Consider the following 21916-nt stretch of genomic DNA (forward strand, 5'->3'; position numbering starts at 1 on the left):
TGACACATACAACACAGAACAAAATTATAAATGAAGAACAAAAAGGCTGTTGCAAAGGAGCACGAGGATGTAAAGAGCAACTGATAATAGATGCAGAGGTGACATATCAAGCTAAAGCTAAACAAAGGTCGCTACACAATGCATACATTGATTACCAAAAAGCTTTTGATAGTGTACCCCACTCATGGTTACTACAAATATTGGAAATATACAAAGTAGATCCTAAATTGATACAGTTCCTAAACATAGTAATGAAAAATTGGAAAACCACACTTAATATCCAAACAAATTCAAATAATATCACATCACAGCCAATACAGATTAAGCGTGGAATATACCAAGGAGACTCATTAAGTCCTTTCTGGTTCTGCCTTGCTCTGAACCCACTATCCAACATGCTAAATAATACTAATTATGGATACAATATTACTGGAACATACCCACACAAAATCACACATTTGCTATACATGGATGATCTAAAACTACTGGCAGCAACAAATCAACAACTCAACCAATTACTAAAGATAACAGAAGTATTCAGCAATGATATAAATATGGCTTTTGGAACAGACAAATGTAAGAAAAATAGCATAGTCAAGGGAAAACACACTAAACAAGGAGATTACATATTGGATAACCACAGCGGCTGCATAGAAGCGATGGAAAAAACAGACGCCTATAAATATCTAGGATACAGACAAAAAATAGGAATAGATAATATAAATATTAAAGAAGAACTAAAAGAAAAATATAGACAAAGACTAACAAAAATACTGAAAACAGAATTGACAGCAAGAAACAAGACAAAAGCTATAAATACTTATGCTATACCAATATTGACCTACTCATTTGGAGTAGTGAAATGGAGTGACACAGACCTAGAAGCACTCAATACACTTACACGATCACAATGCCACAAATATAGAATACATCACATACATTCAGCAACTGAAAATTCACATTAAGCAGAAAGGTAGGAGGATGGGGATTTATCGACATAAAAAAACCTACATTATGGACAGGTAGACAATTTAAGAAAATTCTTTATAGAACGAGCAGAAATTAGCAAAATACACAAAGCAATCACTCATATAAATACATCGGCTACACCACTGCAATTTCATAACCACTTCTACAACCCTTTAGATCACATAACATCAACAGATACGAAGAAAGTAATTTGGAAAAAGAAAACACTACATGGCAAGCACCCGTATCATCTAACACAGCCACACATAGATCAAGACGCATCCAACACATGGCTAAGAAAAGGCAATATATACAGTGAGATGGAAGCATTCATGATTGCAACACAGGATCAAACAATAAACACCAGATATTACAGCAAGCATATTATTAAAGATCCCAATACCACAACAGATAAATGCAGACTTTGCAAACAGCAAATAGAAACAGTAGATCACATCACAAGCTGATGTACAATACTAGCAAATGCAGAATACCCCAGAAGACATGACAATGTAGCAAAAATAATACATCAACAGCTTGCCTTACAACATAAACTTATAAAACAACATGTTCCCACATACAAGTATGCACCACAAAATGTACTGGAGAACGATGAATACAAATTATACTGGAACAGAACCATTATAACAGATAAAACAACACCATATAACAAACCTGACATCGTACTCACCAATAAAAAGAAGAAATTAACACAACTAATCGAAATATCCATACCCAATACAACAAATATACAAAAGAAAACAGGAGAAAAAATTGAAAAATACATCCAACTGGCTGAGGAAGTCAAGGACATATGGCATCAGGATAAAGTTGACATTATACCAATTATACTATCAACTACAGGAGTCATACCACACAATATCCACCAGTACATCAATGCAATACAGCTACATCCAAACTTATATATACAACTACAGAAATCTGTGATTATTGACACTTGTTCAATTACCCGAAAGTTCCTAAATGCAATGTAGCATATACCGTACAGTTAAAAGGAAGTCACGCGTGATCAAGGTCTGCGTCACCTTCCATTTTTAACCAGACATAACGTCTGAGACAAGAAAGAAATAATAATAATAATTTTATTGTCATTCGGCCATTACAGCAATAGACAACGTCATATACATACTAAAATACAATTAATAGTTTGAAAGAAACAACAGGCTTGTTGTTAACATTATAGTATTATATTACAGTTGATAAATTCTCTTATGTCATAATGGGTGGAGGACTAGCCAGTCATGAATTGTTTGTTTGAATAATTGTTCAGGTAATTCTTGAACAGATTGAGGAAGATTATTAAATAATTTGTACCCCATGATTTCGTAGCTGCTGAGTGACTTTGACAATCTGTGGTAAGGAATATAGAGGCACTTATTCCTTCTTGTATTGTGGCTATGTACATTTTCTCTGGTTTTTGTTTCTGGTAATTTCTTCTTCGTATAAATTAGAACATAGTATATGTACAAGTTTATAACAGTCATGATTTTCTGTTCGCAGAACAATGGTTTACAGTGTGTCTTATATGCAGAACCAGTTCTTATCCTAATAGCTTTTTTTTTTTTGCAGTATTAGTATGTCATGTACACAGCTAGAGTTCCCCCACAAAATAATTCCATATGTTATTATACTTTGAAAGAATGAAAAATAGGATGTTCTAACACATTTTTCAGGAACACAATCCATAAGTCGCCTTAACAGGTAAATAACTCTTGACAATTTACCACTAATATATTGTACATGTTGACAACAAGATAATTTATCATCAATGTATAGCCCCAAAAATTTGACATAACTTGGATCATCTGACAGAAGCTTGTCTCTAAGACTACAGACCATCTGCTGTGTTTTGTTTTCATTCAGCAGGAATCCATTTGCCTTGAACCAATAGAATGCTTGGTCAATTGTCTTTGCTGCACAAGTTTTAAGGCTATTGAAATCATCACTAGCATGAAGAAATGTTGTATCATCTGCATACAACACAGTGGTGGACTTGATAAATGACGGCAGATCATTTATCATTACCAGGAACAAAAAGGGGCCCAGCACAGATCCCTGCGGAACACCTACCTTGACTTGTTCTATACTCGACATTTCTCTCCCTACACAAACAACTTGCTTACGGTTCTGAAGATATGATTTTATTAATTTAAGGCTGTTATGTCTAATGCCATAGAATTCCAGTTTTTCTAGGAGTGGCTTATGCTTTACACAGTCAAAAGCTTTGCTTAGATCACAAAATGAGAGTTGAGAATAGCCCTTATCCTCAAACACTTGATGTAAGTATTTGACTACAAAGTCTATAGCATCCACAGTAGACAACTTTTTCCTAAAACCATACTGAGATTCACTAATTATTCCTAATTTTTCGCCGGCCGGGTGGCCGAGCGATTCTAGGCGCTTCAGTCCGGAACCGCGCTACTGCTACGGTCGCAGGTTCGAATCCTGCCTCGGGCATGGATGTGTGTGCTGTCCTTAGGTTAGTTAGGTTTAAGTGGTTCTAAGTTCTAGGGGACTGATGACCTTAGAAGTTAAGTCCCATAGTCCTCAGATCCATTTGAACCTAATTTTTCAAAATAGACAGATAGCTGTTGGTAAATTACACATTCCAGTATTTTAGAAAAAGCTGGGACTATGGAGATTGGTCTGTAACTGGAAGGTGAGTCCATGTCTCCCTTTTTATATATTGGAATTACCCTAGCCACTTGGAGTTCTTCGGGAAAATATCCTTCAGATATGCATTTATTTATACAGAATGTTAGAAGGAAGACTTGACCTATCTTTTCGCGTAGGTGGATGTGTGCTTCTTAGAGATAAAATACATGCTGTCGGACAACTCTCTCTACCGATACTGTTCAAAATTGTCGTATAGGATACTTTCGTTGAACTATACATGTTATTAAAAATACTTTGGTGACCACTTGTACACTGCAAAACAAATATTCTTCATAACGAAACGTCATTTCATGCTGAACGTAAGCACATAATGACAGTGTTACCAGCCATGTGCAATATACGCTGTCGACTTATTTGACATTGGAATGTAATTTCGTACACATGTAAATTAACTAAACAATTTACTTACCATGACTTGGTAACGATCTATAGCACATAACATAAATTTTGTCTTCCAAAAAACTCTTTATCCTTTATTTAACAAATAATTCAAACTGTTGACCATGGACAGAAAGGCACATTTGTAATCGCCGTTCGAAAGAACGATGAACAGATGTAATTACAGTAGGGCATACACTGGCGATTCGGCGACACATACCGTCCAGCGTAGTTGGGGCTTCGTCTTAGACTTCATCTTGGAGTGCTCCGCATAGAAAGAAATCAAGAAATCGGGGGACCTCGTAGACCATTTGACAACACAATTTCGCCTTATCCAACGTTCAGGAAAGTTGTCATTCAGTTTTTGCGTTGCAGCACTGGACGAATGAGCTGGACAAGCGTCGCCTTGTTGCCACACACACTGTCGAATATCCAGTGGTAACTCTTCTAGAATAATCGGAATGTTCGTTAGAAAGTGTGCGTACGAATGTCCATTTAGAACGCGCACTATGTTTACACTGTACGGCCGTTGATGTTGCACCCGACAGAGCCAGTGTGGATTTTTGGCTGCCCAGAAGTGCATGTTCAAATCGTTCAAATGGCTCTAAGCACAATGGGACTTAACATCTGAGGTCATCAGCCCTCTATACTTAGATCTACTTAAACCTAACTAACCTAACGACATCACACACATCCATGCACGAGGCAGGATTCGAACCTGCGAGCGTAGCAGCACCATGGTTCTGGAGTGAAGCGCTTAGAACCGCTCGGCCACAGCGGCCAGCAGAAGTGCATGTTATCGATATTTATATTAACAAAAAATTTATATTAGCGTGGTTAATAAACGTTGCTTCATCGGTAAAGAGCACGTGTTGGAAAAACGTAGGGTTGTCTTTCAGTTGCTGAAGAGGAAGCCGACAGAATTCTGTACGTCATTCTAAATCACGGCTGTCGAGTGCCCGATGCAGGATGCGAATGACGCACACGTAGCTGATTCCACATTCCTTGGCAATATGTCTCGTATCACTGTGCGAACAGCTTCTTCGTGTTCTCTGTCAGTTGCAGTCTTCTTTCTTGTTCTTCTTTTGACGTTGAACGAGTCTGTATGCACTAGCGTCTTAATAATTCATGCCATTTCCTGACACGTCGTACATTGGCGATCTGGATAGATAGCCCTATACCACTATACTGTTTTTACAGGATTTCTTTTACGTTCACACTATAAAAGCAATACATCCAACTTTTCCTCAGTGGTGAACATGTCTGCACGCAACGAACGTTGAAGCACAGCGTAGCACGAGGGCTCTGCCTGGTGGTGTTTGCACCGCTAATGCCGATCCCAGCCACCGTGCTCTCAAATTCTAGGATATTCCTTGAATTCCTATGTCTTGATGAATGCACTCATAGGTACATTTCTCGATTTTTTTTACGACAGGTTTCAACATCGACATATCATTGTAATTTTCTCAAGCGCTATCTAATGCAGTTATAAAAAGTACACAGGTCCATGTTCCATTTAAAAAAATGCACTTGCTTCATTATCTCTGTTGATACCAGCGCTAAAAATATTAACCACACCAAAAACAATAAGTGCCCGTCGACCCTCTATCATTTTCCAAATTTCGATACGTGTAACCGTTCACGAAATAAAACGGGTATTACTTCTTACGTGACTCGCCCTGTACATATAATAACCAACAGGGAAAACGCGATGCTCCGGGTTGATCGACTGAACAGAATCGTAAGCTGCGCAAACGCGAGAGAGACAATGGCGTTGAATGTTACCTCAGTCTTTTTCGTCCCGACTGTGTTTGAATTCGGTTTACGCAAAGGTTCAAACTGGTTTACTCGGTCTGGTGTAAACCCGAGCTGGCCTATCACTGCTCATGTATACTGTGAATTCTAAAAACTAATTGGTGTATAACATCTCCAGTGTTGAAATGGCTGCATAGACACGTCCTGAAACCCAGCAGATTACAATAATAATAATGAAATGAAATGCGTGTTTGGCTAGAGGCTCCCATTGGTTAGACCGGTTGCCGGGTGCAGGTCTTTTTAGTTGACGCCACTTCGGCAACTTGTGTGTCGATGAGGATTAAATGATAATCAGGACAATGCAACACCCAGTCCCTGAGTGGAGAAAATCTCCGATGCGGCCTGCCCTCTGACCGTTCAGCTATGGAGGCGGACTTAATAATAATAACAATTGTTCCGGCGTAAAGTCAAGCGCCAGCACGCCATGCGGGAACGTTAGAGCAGAGAGGACAGTGAGACGACGTCAGCCAGTAGCACGCTGACCGACCCCTCTCCAGGATGACAACGCGACGGCGACGCCCTCTACACAAAGATGACATAAGCGCCGCGCAGCCCAGCCGCGACTCAGTTCTGCGAGTTCTGCAGCAGCAAGTTCAAGAATAGCATCTAGACTAGTCATTTCGTTTCTACTATGTAGCATTGTCTGTACTGAAGAGATTTCTTATTTTGTCTGTCGCCCTATGCTTGCGATGCATCTGTTTAACAGAAAGTTAAGTATTGTAATCATTGTCTTTTGTAAAATTAACCTTTATCAATACGATTTGCTTGATTTTGTGTCCATCCATATACGCCTCGCCCCCCACGCGGATCCTCTATGACCTCATTCCTTTCCCCCATCTGCTCCAATTCCTCGAACATATCCACATACTCTACACCTCCCGCTGCCTTGATCCCCCTCACCCCCTGGTTGCTCCTCTCCTCTCCCATCCCCACCCCCTGCCACGCCTTCACTGTTGTGTCCCCCCTACCCTCCATCTCTACACCCTTCATCTCCTTTCCCAAGGTGGCTTCCATCAACTCCCCCTCCCAGATGATGCCCTCTCTCCCTCCATTTATCCCTCCTATCAACTCTGATCCTCACCCCCCTACTTTCCTCCGTCCTTTCCCTGGGCTCTCTCTTCCCCACCACCTTCCATCCTGTTTTCTCCCCACCTAACCTCTCCCTACCTCCCTTCTCCCCCCCATGAGTCCATTTGTATTTTCCCCTCCTCTGCCTTCCCCACTCCCTGTCGCGACTGCCCAGCACCCCCCACCCCTCTTATGGGCCATCATCCTCCATCGGCTCCTTTCCCCCCTCCCCCCCTTCGCTTTTCCACTCCTTCCCCCCTTTTTTATTTTCCCATCATCTGTCCAGTTTCCCTCCACCTGCTCTTGGCTGTGGTATGCCATATTTGCCAACCTTTTAGTGCAGTGTTCCAGTGAATGTTCAGTGTTGTTCGTCTTTCCAAGTGTTGCGAACAGAAATCATGTTGTCGCTGGGCGTGAATTTTATGTGTTTTGCGAACAGAAACCAGACTGTCGCCATGTTTTTTAATTGTCTGTCTGTTATTTTACCTGTCTGCTTCATATGTATTTTATTAGCATCATCATCCCTTTGTTCTATATTTTGAGTTACACGATTTTTTTGCCATGTTACCATTTAAGTCTCCGATTTTATCGCCTCTTTCTATTATTTATTATCGTCATCTTTTTAAAACAAAGTATGTACACTGGATAGCAGCATACTAAGCTGCTGCCTGCCCGCCCCCTTCGGGGGGGGGGGGGGGGAATCGAAATTAAATAACGAAAAAAAGCAACAACAAAAAAATTGGTGTCTAGTCCCCCTCATCCCCTGGCTGCTCCTCTCCTCTCCAACCCCCACCCTCTGCTGTGCCTGCACTGTTGTGTCCCCCCCTACCCCCCATCTCTACACCTTTCATCTCCTTTCCCAAGGTGGCTTCCGTCAACTCCCCCTCCCGGATGATGCCCTCTCTCCCTCCATTTATCCCTCCTATCAACTCTGATCCTCACCTCACTCTCCTCTCCTCTGTCCTTTCCCTGGGTTTCCTCTCCCTCCCCCCTCCCGCCCCTTCCATCCTGTTTTTACCCCGCCTATCTTCCGCGAACATAAACCGGACTCTCGCCGCGTTTTTTAATTGTGTCTGTCTACTTCTTGTGTGTCTTCATCCGCATCGTCACTGCAGTGTTTTTATATTTTAAATTCCACAACTTTCCGCCATTTTACAGTTTTTTACAATGTCACCATTTATTGCATCTTTTTCTTGTTTGTTTCTATTCTTATTCTATGTTTTAACTTTTCTGTAGGCTGTAGAGCAGCTTATTACGCTGCTGCCAGCCCGCCCCCTCTCTGGGGAGGGGGGGATTGAAATCCAATAAAGGAAAAAAAAAAATTGTTGTCTAGCAAACCGAGAAAGCAGGTTTCCTAGTCACCCAATATTCGACGAGTAGGCAGGATATAATAACAATAATAATAAAATTGGTTAATGCACGGAAGAAGACAGCTAGCCCAAACGCAATTGAGTTGAAGCATCCAAACATAACATGGAAGAGATTGTGGCGAAACATTAACTCACGAATTCATTCATCAGAAGTGGGTTCAACATGGTATAAAGTCGCAGACAATGTAGTTGCAACTAACGATAAACCGTATCATATTGGGTTAAGTGACACTGACAGTGCCCAAAAGTGGTCTAGTTGATAACTGTGAGCAGATAGTTAATGAACTGCAAACGGGTCAGGAAGAGATTAGCGTTCCTCACAAGAAAGTCGGAAGCCAATTACAACACTTACATACTCCTCTGCCCTGCCTCAGATTTCCATTCACAGACGAAAACCAGTACTGTGATGAAACAGTGTAGGTAACATCACCTTATTTCAAGTTTACGTGGAAGAAGCCTGCTGACAGGTAAAACGGTTTCAGAACTTCAAAAAGAATTTTGCAAATATGCAGCCGATTTTCCAGAATGAAATTTTCTGTCTGCACAATCCATACTGCCTATTTGGCTGCCAGTTACTATCCTGGCAGGATAACAGTTCATATTTCGACCACTAGTTGTTGAAACTTCCTGATACATTAAAACTGTGTGTCGGACCGAGACTCTAACTCGGGACCTTTACTTTGCACAGGCAATTGCTTTATCAACTGACTCGTGCGAGCGTGACTCATAAGGCTTCCTCACAGCTTCACTTATGCCAGGACTTCACGTTTTACCTTCCAAACTCGAGAGAAGCTCTCCTACGAAACTTGCAGGACTCACACTCTGGAAAAAAGAATATTGCGAAGACATGGCGTAGGGCATAGGAGATGAAGTATTGGCCGAAGTAAAGCTGTCAGGATGGGTTGTGATTCAGGCTCATGTGGTTCAGCTGGTAGAGCAATTGCTCTCGAAAGCAAAAGATCCCGAATTTGAATTTCAATCTGGCACACAGTTTTAAACTTCCTAAGCCATGTCTCTGCAATATCCTTTCTTCCAGGAGTGCTAGGCTCACAGGAGAACTTCTGTGAAGTTTGGTTGGTAATAGATGAGGTTCTGGCCAAAGTACAGCTGTGAGGGTGGATTGTGAGCCGTGCTTGGGTGGCTCAGTCAGTAGAGCATCTACCTGCAAAAGGCAAAGGTCTCGAGCTGGAATCTCTTTCTGACACACAGCCTTAATCTTCCAGGAAGTTTCATGCTCCAGGGTTTGTTTGAGAAACATGGAACTGGATGAAATATGTTACAAAAGAAAAAGAACTGGCCCTTGATATTTCAGGTGACAAATTTTATAAGAAAACATTATGTCAATTCAGTGTCTTATCACTGCTTTTCAGTTATTTCTTTTATTTTTTCTCTCACAGGAAATATGAAATATATAGGAAGAGTTAAAAATAACAAGGGATTAGACAGCAATTTCTTTTGTGATGGCACATACTAAAGAAGAAGTACAATTTTGGTTTACAACAAGAAGAGAGGACAACTATTTTGTAATTACAAATAAAAAGGATTTTCACTTATGAAAGTTTAAGAGAGGTAATTTATTTTGCATTACGTCAGAAGAAGGAGCAATTTAATTTGTGTTTGTACAAAAATATCCAGGATAACAAAAGTATATTTTCACCAAATACAGCTAATATAAGCTCGCCACAGATATACATAATACATAATGTGTGTCTGTGAAGCTCGCCAAACAAGACAATCTCTGGAGAGTGCAAGGAAGAGCGAGAAGTGAGAATGGTGGATTGGAGGCCATATTTCTACTTAAAAAAGGGTAGCATCAATAATAATGACAGTTTTTCTTAAATTCTGTGTTAATGATAGTGATAGGAAAAATATTAGCTGCTAATGACTCACCATATGCATGAGGAGGGCGACAGAAAATGAGTGTCTGGGAGGTGCAGAGGTCAATGTTTTATTACACTTCACAAAATGGACATTGTCAACATTCAAAAAATGTTCAGAACAACCCCTTGCACCACAAACACCAAATGGAAAATGGTGCACCATAGTGACCAAACAGCTATGCACCATCAGGATTGAAGGTGAACTCCTTGTGAGTTACAAACTATGCAGGATGTTCAGCTAGATATCCATTCTTGAAGAATGCATGTAAAATCATATTGGTGTAATGGGTTGATGAGAACTTATGGAATGTTGTTGTTGTTGTTGTGCTCTTCAGTCCTGAGACTGGTTTGATGCAGCTCTCCATGCTACTCTATCCTGTGCAAGCTTCTTCATCTCCCAGTACCTACTGCAACCTACATCCTTCTGAATCTGCTTAGTGTATTCATCTCTTGGTCTCCCCCTACGATTTTTACCCTCCACGCTGCCCTCCAATACTAAATTGGTGATCCCTTGATGCCTCAGAACATGTCCTACCAACCGATCCCTTCTTCTGGTCAAGTTGTGCCACAAACTCCTCTTCTCCCCAATCCTATTCAGTACCTCCTCATTAGTTATGTGATCTACCCATCTAATCTTCAGCATTCTTCTGTAGCACCACATTTCGAAACCTTCTATTCTCTTCTTGTCCAAACTATTGACCGTCCATGTTTCACTTCCATACATGGCTACACTCCATACAAATACTTTCAGAAATGACTTCCTGACACTTAAATCTATACTCGATGTTAACAAATTTCTCTTCTTCAGAAACGCTTTCCTTGCCATTGCCAGTCTACATTTTATATCCTCTCTACTTCGACCATCATCAGTTATTTTGCTCCCCAAATAGCAAAACTCCTTTACTACTTTAAGTGTCTCATTTCCTAATCTAATACCCTCAACATCACCCGACTTAATTCGACTACATTCCATTATCTTCGTTTTGCTTTTGTTGACGTTCATCTTATATCCTCCCTTCAAGACACCATCCATTCCGTTCAACTGCTCTTCCAAGTCCTTTGCTGTCTCTGACAGAATTACAATATCATCGGCAAACCTCAAAGTTTTTATTTCTTCTCCATGGATTTTAATACCTACTCCGAATTTTTCTTTTGTTTCCTTTACTGCTTGCTCAATATACAGATTGAATAACATCGGGGATAGGCTACAATCCTGTCTCACTCCCTTCCCAACCACTGCTTCCCTCTCATGTCCCTCGACTCTTATAACTGCAATCTGGTTTCTGTACAAATTGTAAATAGCCTTTCGCTCCCTGTATTTTACCCCTGCCACCTTTAGAATTTGAAAGAGAGTATTCCAGTCAACATTGTCAAAAGCTTTCTCTAAGTCTACAAATGCTAGAAATGTAGGTTTGCCTTTCCTTAATCTTTCTTCTAAGATAAGTCGTAAGGTCAGTATTGCCTCACGTGTTCCAGTATTTTTACGGAATCCAAACTGATCTTCCCCGAGGTCGGCTTCTACTAGTTTTTCCATTCGTCTGTAAAGAATTCGTGTTAGTATTTTGCAGCTGTGGCTTATTAAACTGATTGTTCGGTAATTCTCACATCTGTCAACACCTGCTTTCTTTGGGATTGGAATTATTATATTCTTCTTGAAGTCTGAGGGTATTTCGCCTGTTTCATACATCTTGCTCACCAGATGGTAGAGTTTTGTCAGGACTGGCTCTCCCAAGGCCGTCAGTAGTTCCAATGGAATGTTATCTACTCCGGGGGCCTTGTTTCAACTCAGGTCTTTCAGTGCTCTGTCAAACTCTTCACGCAGTACCGTATCTCCCATTTCATCTTCATCTACATCCTCTTCCATTTCCATAATATTGTCCTCAAGTACATCGCCCTTGTATAGACCCTCTATATACTCCTTCCACCTTTCTGCTTTCCCTTCTTTGCTTAGAACTGGGTTGCCATCTGAGCTCTTGATGTTCATACAAGTGGTTCTCTTATCTCCAAAGGTCTCTTTAATTCTCCTGTAGGCAGTATCTATCTTACCCCTAGTGAGATAAGCCTCTACATCCTTACATTTGTCCTCTAGCCATCCCTGCTTAGCCATTTTGCACTTCTGTCGATCTCATTTTTGAGACGTTTGTATTCCTTTTTGCCTGCTTCATTTACTGCATTTTTATATTTTCTCCTTTCATCAATTAATTTCAACATTTCTTCTGTTACCCAAGGATTTCTACTAGCCCTCGTCTTTTTACCTACTTGATCCTCTGCTGCCTTCACTACTTCATTCCTCAGAGCTACCCATTCTTCTTCTACTGTATTTCTTTCCCCCATTCCTGTCAATTGTTCCCTTATGCTCTCCCTGAAACTCTGTACAGCCTCTGGTTCTTTCAGTTTATCCAGGTCCCATCTCCTTAAATTCCCACCTTTTTGCAGTTTCTTCAGTTTTAATCTACAGGTCATAACCAATAGATTGTGGTCAGAGTCCACATCTGCCCCTGGAAATGTCTTACAATTTAAAACCTGGTTCCTAAATCTCTGTCTTACCATTATATAATCTATCTGATACCTTTTAGTATCTCCAGGGTTCTTCCATGTATACAACCTTCTATCATGATTCTTAAACCAAGTGTTAGCTATGATTAAGTTGTGCTCTGTGCAAAATTCTACCAGGCGGCTTCCTCTTTTATTTCTTAGCCCCAATCCATATTCACCTACTACGTTTCCTTCTCTCCCTTTTCCTACACTCGAATTCCAGTCACCCATGACTATTAAATTTTCATCTCCCTTCACTATCTGAATAATTTCTTTTATTTCATCATACATTTCTTCAATTTCTTCGTCATCTGCAGAGCCAGTTGGCATATAAACTTGTTCTACTGTAGTAGGTGTGGGCTTCGTATCTATCTTGGCCACAATAATGCGTTCACTAAGCTGTTTGTAGTAGCTTACCCGCGTTCCTATTTTCCTATTCATTATTAAACCTACTCCTGCATTACCCCTATTTGACTTTGTGTTTATAACCCTGTAGTCACCTGACCAGAAGTCTTGCTCCTCCTGCCACCGAACTTCACTAATTCCCACTATATCTAACTTTAACCTATCCATTTCCCTTTTCAAATTTTCTAACCTACCTGCCCGATTAAGGGACCTGACATTCCACGCTCCGATCCGTAGAACGCCAGTTTTCTTTCTCCTGATAACGACGTCCTCTTGAGTAGTCCCCGCCCGGAGATCCGAATGGGGGACTATTTTACCTCCGGAATATTTTACCCAAGAGGACGCCATCATCAATTAATCATACAGTAAAGCTGCATGCCCTCGGGAAAAATTACGGCCGTAGTTTCCCCTTGCTTTCAGCCGTTCGCAGTACCAGCACAGCAAGGCCGTTTTGGTTATTGTTACAAGGCCAGATCAGTCAATCATCCAGACTGTTGCCCTTGCAACTACTGAAAAGGCTGCTGCCCCTCTTCAGGAACCACACATTTGTCTGGCCTCTCAACAGATACCCCTCCGTTGTGGTTGTACCTGCGGTACGGCTATCTGTATCGCTGAGGCACGCAAGCCTCCCCACCAACGGCAAGGTCCATGGTTCATGGGGGGAGTATGGAATGTTATAGCATGCAAATGAATGCAAAACAGTCTGTCATGGAGGTTATCCTGAAACTGGCTATCCTTTAGCTTGTAGTTGCAGACAGTGTGATAATACGTTTCATAGGCATCGAAAAAAGACAATCCAGAGACTGAATTTGTCCAGTGTTTCCAGGTATGAACTGTAATTTCGTACACTTTCCAGGACGGATAGTTTGCTGTAAACCAATATGATTTTTATTTGCATACCAAGAATGAAGGAAAAGCAAGTTATTTTGACCAGCTATTGGTAAAAAGCTCTGCTCATAACATAGTTGTAGTTCTCCTATGCCCATTTTCCCGCTCTTGCTTGCTGTGGCATAAATATTCTCTACTATCCTTGCAAGATCATGCATGCCAGAAAGAATTGTAGGGGACAGAGCACCTCCAACTTCTCACAGCACAATAAATAACTTTCCATTGAGTTTACCATCCAGATTAACAGTCGGGATAATTGTATGTGAATGCTTTATGGCGTTGATATTAGTTCATCTTAATTTCAAGGGTTCTTTTCACATACATTTCCTCTTCAAATCCCAACTGATCAGAGTTCCAAATCAAATTCCTTGCTAAACGTTGGGATAATTTTGCTTATATCATCTACAAATTTTTTGACTGATTCCGCAGTTCGCTGTGCATTGTCAAGTTGACACTTTGTTTGAACTTTTGTTATCTCCTGTCTTCCACTTCTGTAGCGCTGTTTGAAGCTATGCAATTATCCACTGCTTCCCTTGAAATCACTGTAATCTGTCATGTGCAATTTCATGTGCATAATGTAGCAGGTCACACTCAAGCACATCCAGTAAATTGTATCGAACAGTCTTGAAATGCACAGATGTCAGTTTTTGTAACAAGTGTGCCTTGTCCACCCCTGAATATCCATAGTATTTCTTATGAACTGCACAATCATATTGCTGTGGACTTATTCAAAATCTGTTCATAATTGTTTTTACTATGCTGTGGATGATCTATCTTTCACGTACATAATTATGTGTAGTACCTGCTCCTTGACAACGATTGTTCTTTACCGCATTGTACTGGAGACAGGATGTGTGGCTCCCTGTCTGACAAGGATGATGGACTACACGGCTTGACACTTGTTTCAGTACCACTTTCACTTGTTAAGCATGTATCATCATCATTGTACTTCTCATGTATATTGCCTGCACAGTTGAGTGTATGTGTGTGCAACATCACACATTTCACTGACTCATCTTGCAGAAAGGCTAATATTTCTGTGCCACTTCTTTATCACTCTGCAAAATTCCTTGGGTTCCTTCCTGACGAAATGTCAGCTTCGGCAATTGTTGTAGTGGATATAATGCATGTTTGCTTTGTTTATCATTGCCATTGCTCTACTTTGTATCAACACCACTAGTACTGTTGTGAGCTATTCATCCACTATGCAGTTCAGCTATGCTCCTTAGTCTCATGCTGTGCTCACCATTGTATACCATAGCCAAAAGCAACCAATATTGTGGTTGCATAGCAGACAATAAGAGGGGCTTCGAATGCCATAAACTTATTGCCCTTTTGTTACCTTGCACTCAAGGGGTTCCTTATGAGATCTATTTAGACTATTTGCCAAGATATGATAAGAGAATATTTCATAGGTTTTGTCAGCCCGCAAGAGGCAGGAAAGTGTCTGTGGAAATACTCTCAAAGCTCATTGTAAATGTAAAGTAAACGAAGATTTCTCTTCAGCTTCTGAAAGTTACCATGATTAAAAGCTGTCTTTTGGAGATGACAAAGATGACAATACGTGTGACAAATATAAAGCATATGAAGAGGGTAAATATCCCCAAGTGACTGGAATAAAATTAATTAAAACCGTGTTAAACACTATGAGAAATCACGGTCTCCATCTTAGTAAATTTCACTGACATTGCTGCAGATGGCTGCTCATGCTCTGTCATGAGTTCAGTGGTTGTGGGAGCAGTCATTAAGAAAAAAAAAGAACACATAGTAATGCAGAACAAACCCCTTGTTTTAATCATTCTTTAAACTTGTCTCTTTCTAAGTGAACTGAATAATAATACTGAAAGAACCCCTTGTTTTAATCATTCTCTAAACTTGTCTCTTTCTAAGTGCTCTGATGTGCAGTGAGTGCAAAACTCAATTGTGATCATTAAAGAGGCTGTCTCTTTTTTTACAGCTCCACCAAAAACAGGCTAGTCTTGTGTAAAACAAGAAGGGAAGGAAGGCATCTGTCTGTAGCATATTTGCTAAAAGGAACATTGCACTAATTGTATGGTGCCTTGAAGAAATTTCGCAGTGGTCACATTTTTCAAGTGACATCTCTAACAGAAGCTAGGGCCCTTTTATATGCAATCTGTAATGGAGTATTCATTGTAATCCTTATGTGCCTCACTGATGTGCTAGGTCAAACAGTGCCTCTAAGTAGATTGTTCCGAAAAGTGACTTTTGCTATTACCAAAGCAACTGATATCTTGACCGATACTTTCTCAATTTTGAAAGCAAAGCAAGAAAACGTAGTTACAGAATTCAGCCTGCTGTATGATCAAGCCAAAAAATTGGCAGATATTATGAGAAGCACCATTCAAACACCCAGCATCACATCTCAACAAATTAACAGGCATAATGCTGTCCCTTTAAATATAGAGGGCTATTTTAGGTTGAATGTCTGTATCCCTATCCTTGACACAATAAACACTGATCTAGAAAACAGATTCTCTAAAGACAGTCTCAGACTCTACAATCTCAACACACTTCTATGAAAAATCTTTCCGTCCCTAATGAGGTCCATGGAGTTAGTGATTAGAGATGCAGAAACTTGGCTACAAAGTACTACAGAATAATCGGGGAGGATGCAAGAGACTGCATTTCTGGTCTGAAAACAGAGATAAAGCTGTGGGCATCAAAATGAAAAAGAGAAGATGTAAACAAAACACTTCTGCCATGCCTCACAGTTGAGTGTATGCAGTTTTGCAATCCACAAATTTTCCCTTCAATTAGGAATTTCTTCTCTTCTTGTGTCAACTGCAACAGCAGAAAGATCTTTCTCAACACTGATACTTATTAAGAGTTGGTTAAGAAAAAATTGTTGGAAAAACTACATAACAGGACTTGCTTTGTTGTATGTCCACAGAGGCAATTATTAACAAAGTAAAAATATAGGTAGGTATACTGAGAAGGATGGAAAGAACAGAAAAGATATGTTTTCCTAAGTATATATGATATAATGCCAGCTGTTCTTCTGTGATGTAAAAAAGATAGAGTAATTAGTATTCACACACTTAGACTTCTCTTTACAATTTTATGTAAAAAATGAAAAAAAGTGCAAATCAGATGCTAATATGCATGAAGAATGCCAAATGTATACCATTCTGTATGGGCATTAACTAAACTGAAAAATATAAACATGATAATTTTTTTTGTAAAATTGTCTTCTAAGTCAGATTTTAACAACCCAGTATACCAAAAAAATACAATATTACATTCAAAACTACAGTGCTATACATCTTAAGTAAGTTTTTGATTTATTGTGATGGTGTAAGATCATTGTCACTTTGTTTACTTCAATATGAGTATCATTGTAAGTACTATTGAAATAAAAGTTAGAACAATATTTAAGTATCTAATCAAGATTTCACAAATAGGCTATTATTTTAAAAATGTAATATGACATAAATTAGCAAAAATGTAACTGTCAACAAAATAAAAACTGAAATTTTAAAAGTATTTTATTCTAATTTCAGTTCATTTGATTTTAATTTGCTTAACAGCTCTATGTTGACGAAAGGCGTATAGAGCTTGTGATTGCATGTTAACAATTGTATGAATAAAGTTAGGTACTTAAAAAAAAAAGGCTTTTTTGTCTAAAATAAAGCACATTTTTGTAATTATTTGATATTTGTAAGTACCAAACATGCTTAAAATAGTAATTTTTGAAGGTTGTTTTCCTTAACTTTCAACGGGAGAACCTGTGGATCTTCTTTCTCTTCCGTGCAACCACCCTCACCCAAAAAGTCATTAATCTGCCACTGCAACTGTAGCCAATGGTTTCACAATTTGTAAATGAGTAACCACATCATTAGACACCTGAGCTAAATACTCAAAGCACTTCTGCTACTTATGATAACACTGGATAGTATGCAACTCCACTCTGCTGTTCATGACAGCGTGATGGGTACCTCTCACAGCAACAGCTGTGTATGTTAACTTACGCCTCCATGATTTGAGAAGGGAAATCTATCAGCACAACCACTAGAGGAGGCCCATGCTGCTGGCTACTTCCACTCTACTGCACGTCAGGCAGGGAGAAGATCCCAGCTCTGGTGCATTTCAAGTCTAAGTAGGCGAAAACAGCTTCTCGGAGTGTCACTTTTACAGAGAGCACAATGCACAGTAGGTGGCAGGAGTTTAAAATCCTCAGTAGGCAGATTGACTCAGCACATTTAACACACATTTTACGTAAAAAATAGGACACAACATTTCCGAGAAAAAGTGCTTGCACTGTAAGTGTGAAGCACCATATCTACACACGTCAAAAAAAAGTTTTGCATCACCCCAGTTCCCAGAACTCCTGAAGATAGACGTTGGCTGTGGATATTGTATCACAGACACAGTCCCTTTGACTGTTCGACATGTCACTAAACCTGCCCAAAGATGTAAACAACAATGTATGAACAGTGCCTATTAGACAGAGGGGTCTGATAGCTGATCAGTTCCAATCATTCCATCAGGAAGGAGGAATGCAGCTTGTGATGGCTTTAGTTCAACCATGCCTAGACGATCAATACTGTGGTTCGATAGTGTCCGCATTGTTATTTTGTGCCAGGAAGAGCTCTCAACAAAAGAAGTGTCCAGGCGTCTTGGAGTGAACCAAAGCAATGTTGTTCGGACATGGAGGAGATACAGAGAGACAGGAACTGTCGATGACATGCCTCACTCAGGTCATCCAAGGGCTACTACTGCAGTAGATGACTGCTATCTATGGATTATGGCTCGGAGGAACCCTGACAGCAACGCCACCATGTTGAATAATGCTTTTCGTGCAGCCACAGGATGTCGTGTTATGACTCAAACTGTGAGCAATTGGTTGCATGATGCGCAACTTCACTCCTGATGTCCATGGCGAGGTCCATCTTTGCAGCCATGACACCATGCAGTGCGGTACAGATGGGCCCAACAACATGCCGAATGGACCGCTCAGGATTGGCATCATGTTCTCTTCACCGATGAGTGCCGCATATGCCTTCAACCAGACAATAATCGGAGACATGTTTGGATGCAATGCCTTAGACACACTGTCCAGTGAGTGCAGCAGGGTGGAGGTTCCCTGCTGTTTTGGGATGGCATTATGTGTGGCAGACGTATGCTGTTGGTGGTCATGGAAGGCGCCATAACAACTGTATGATACATAATGCCATCCTCTGACCAGTAGTGCAGCCATATCGGTGAGGCATTCGTCTTCATGGATGGCAATTTGTGCCCACATCATGCACATCCTGTGAATGACTTCCTTCAGGATAATGTCGTCACTTGGCTAGAGTGGCCAGCATGTTCTCCAGACATGAACCCTATTGAACATGTCTAGGATAGATTGAAAAGGGCTGTTTATGGACGACATGATCCACCAACCACTCTGAGGGATCTATGCCAAATCGCCATTGAGGAGTGGGACAACCTGGACCAACAGTGCCTTGATGAACTTGTGGATAGTATGCCACAATGAATACAGGTATGCATCAATGCAAGAGGATGTGCTACTGGATATTAGAGGTACAGGTATGTACAGCAGTCTAGACCACCACCTCTGAAGGTCTTGGTGTACGGTGGTACAGCATGCAATGTGTGGTTTTCATGAGCAATAAAAAGGGTGTAAATGGTTTATGTTGATCTCTATTCCAATTTTGTTTTCAGGTTCCAGAAGTCTCAGAACCAAGGTGATGCAAAACTTTTTTTTATGTGTGTATAAAGCATTTGGTGTTACAAGTTTTATTACAAGATCGATTTAGAGACCTCATGCTACATCCTCAGGTGCACCTAAGTACACATATAATCAGTGGGTATATGTTAATTTCTTACATCAAACAGGTTGTCACTCGAAATATCTGTAACCACACGCTACGTCCGCAGCACCGTGCAAGTGATACTAATACTGTGGGATGTAGGATGTGATGTAGTTACCAGTATTTCTGTTGACAACCTGCATTATCTGGGCAGTTAAGACCTGATCGTCAATTAGATGCAAACTAAGGTGCACCTGAGGATGAGGTGTGAGGTCTCAAAATCAATCATGCAATAAAACTTGTAACAACATAACTGCAGGCTGAGGCTATTTTTTTATTATTATTACTACATGTAGCTCTGTTCCCATCAACCAATATGAAGAATAATAAAGAAGTGTTATATCTGATTTTTGTACTCTGATTGTGGAGATAGTCTCTACTTACTTGCATGGGTAGAAGTTCTGTTGGGCCCACTCGTGTCAATAGAAACTTGTACTTGTGCAGATAATGGTACTCTCTTAGAAAATTGACAACTTTACAAAAAAATGGCTTGAATCGTATTTAACAAACAGAATGCAAAACGTTGTTCTGAATAATTCAAATCATGTTTGAATGAAAGAAAATTTTAGTGATTATGTAGTAGTTATGAAAGGAATCCCACTGAGTTCAACTTGGGTTCACTCTTATTCATTATGTAGGTGAATGATCTTCCACTCAACATTCATTAAGAACAATTGGTACATTTTTCAGATGATACTAGCATTATAATAAGTCCCATTAAAGAGAAAGCAACAGAAGAGATTGTTAACAATGTTTTTTTTTTTAAAAAAAAAAAAAAAGAATTATCAAATGGTACTCTGAAGAGGGGCTGTCCCTAAGTTTTGAGAAAACACATTATATTCAGTCATGGTCAACAAACAGTCATACTAACAATTGATGTAGCACAGGAACAGGAGTCAGTAACCAAGTTAGAACTCTCTAAATTTTTGGGTATACACATTAATGAAAACTTGAATTGGAAGAATCACGTTACAGAGCTGCTCAAACAACTAATTTCAGCTGCTTTTGTTATTCACATAATTGCCACACTTGGAAACAAACAAATCAACCTCCTAACATATTTTGCCTACTTTGTTTCAATAGTGTCTTATGGAATAATTTTCTGGGGTAACTCATTACTTAGAAAGAAAGAACTGATTGCACAAAACCAGCAGTAAGAATAATATGTGATGTTCACCTTTTCAGGGAGTTGGGAATTTTAATTTTAACTGCACCATCACAATATATCCACCACAATTTGAGAAGGATAGTTATGTCCATACTTATAACATTAGAAGAAAAAAATGACCTTTGTTACCCATTATTGAAGCTGTCAGTCAGTCAGAAAACAGTTCAATTTGTAGCAACTAAATGTTTTGATCATTTCTCACCGACAGGTAGCAAAGCAAGTTTTTAATCATTTCTTCTTTACAACTCCTTCTATTTCACAGATTTTTTTAACTGGTAACTTCTAGAAAAAGAATTATTTGTTAGTACTTGCATGAATAGAACTAAAAAATGTGTTCATGTATGTTAAAACCAGTCATGTATGTATAGCCTGTAAACTGACTCATTCTGCAATATTCGAATAACATAAACATTCAAATGGTCTATGGAACATGTAACTAACTCTCAGTTAAAGACTTGCAAGACTAGTTGGTAAATTTACTTCTAAATTTTAATGTGGAGTACAGCATGACGTGTATGTGTGATGGGAGAGTTGCAACTTCAGATGCAATAACAGTAGTCATGTGATGATACCTGATATTACTGTAGTTTTGTAATTCAAATGATTTTTGTTTTGATTTGTTCATATAATGTACCAGCACATACCTGCCTCCCATGGTTCAGAGTTACATTGTGGCTCTTCAACTGTCGATTTGATTTTCATTTTGAGAGGCAAAGAGTGGTTGCCTGTCAGATTCTATACTGGATTTGCAGCTGAGTTAGCCCCTCTTTTAACTGTAGTTTATTGTAGATTTTCAAATAAAAAACTGTGCCCAGTTCTTGGAAAAAGTATGGGTCACACCTGTCTACAAGAAGGGTAGTAGAAGTGATTAGTAAAACTATCATCCAGTGTCCTTGACACCCTTTT

The sequence above is a fragment of the Schistocerca serialis genome, chromosome 2 (genome assembly GCF_023864345.2).
Source record: "Schistocerca serialis cubense isolate TAMUIC-IGC-003099 chromosome 2, iqSchSeri2.2, whole genome shotgun sequence".
Lineage (NCBI taxonomy): Eukaryota > Metazoa > Arthropoda > Insecta > Orthoptera > Acrididae > Schistocerca > Schistocerca serialis.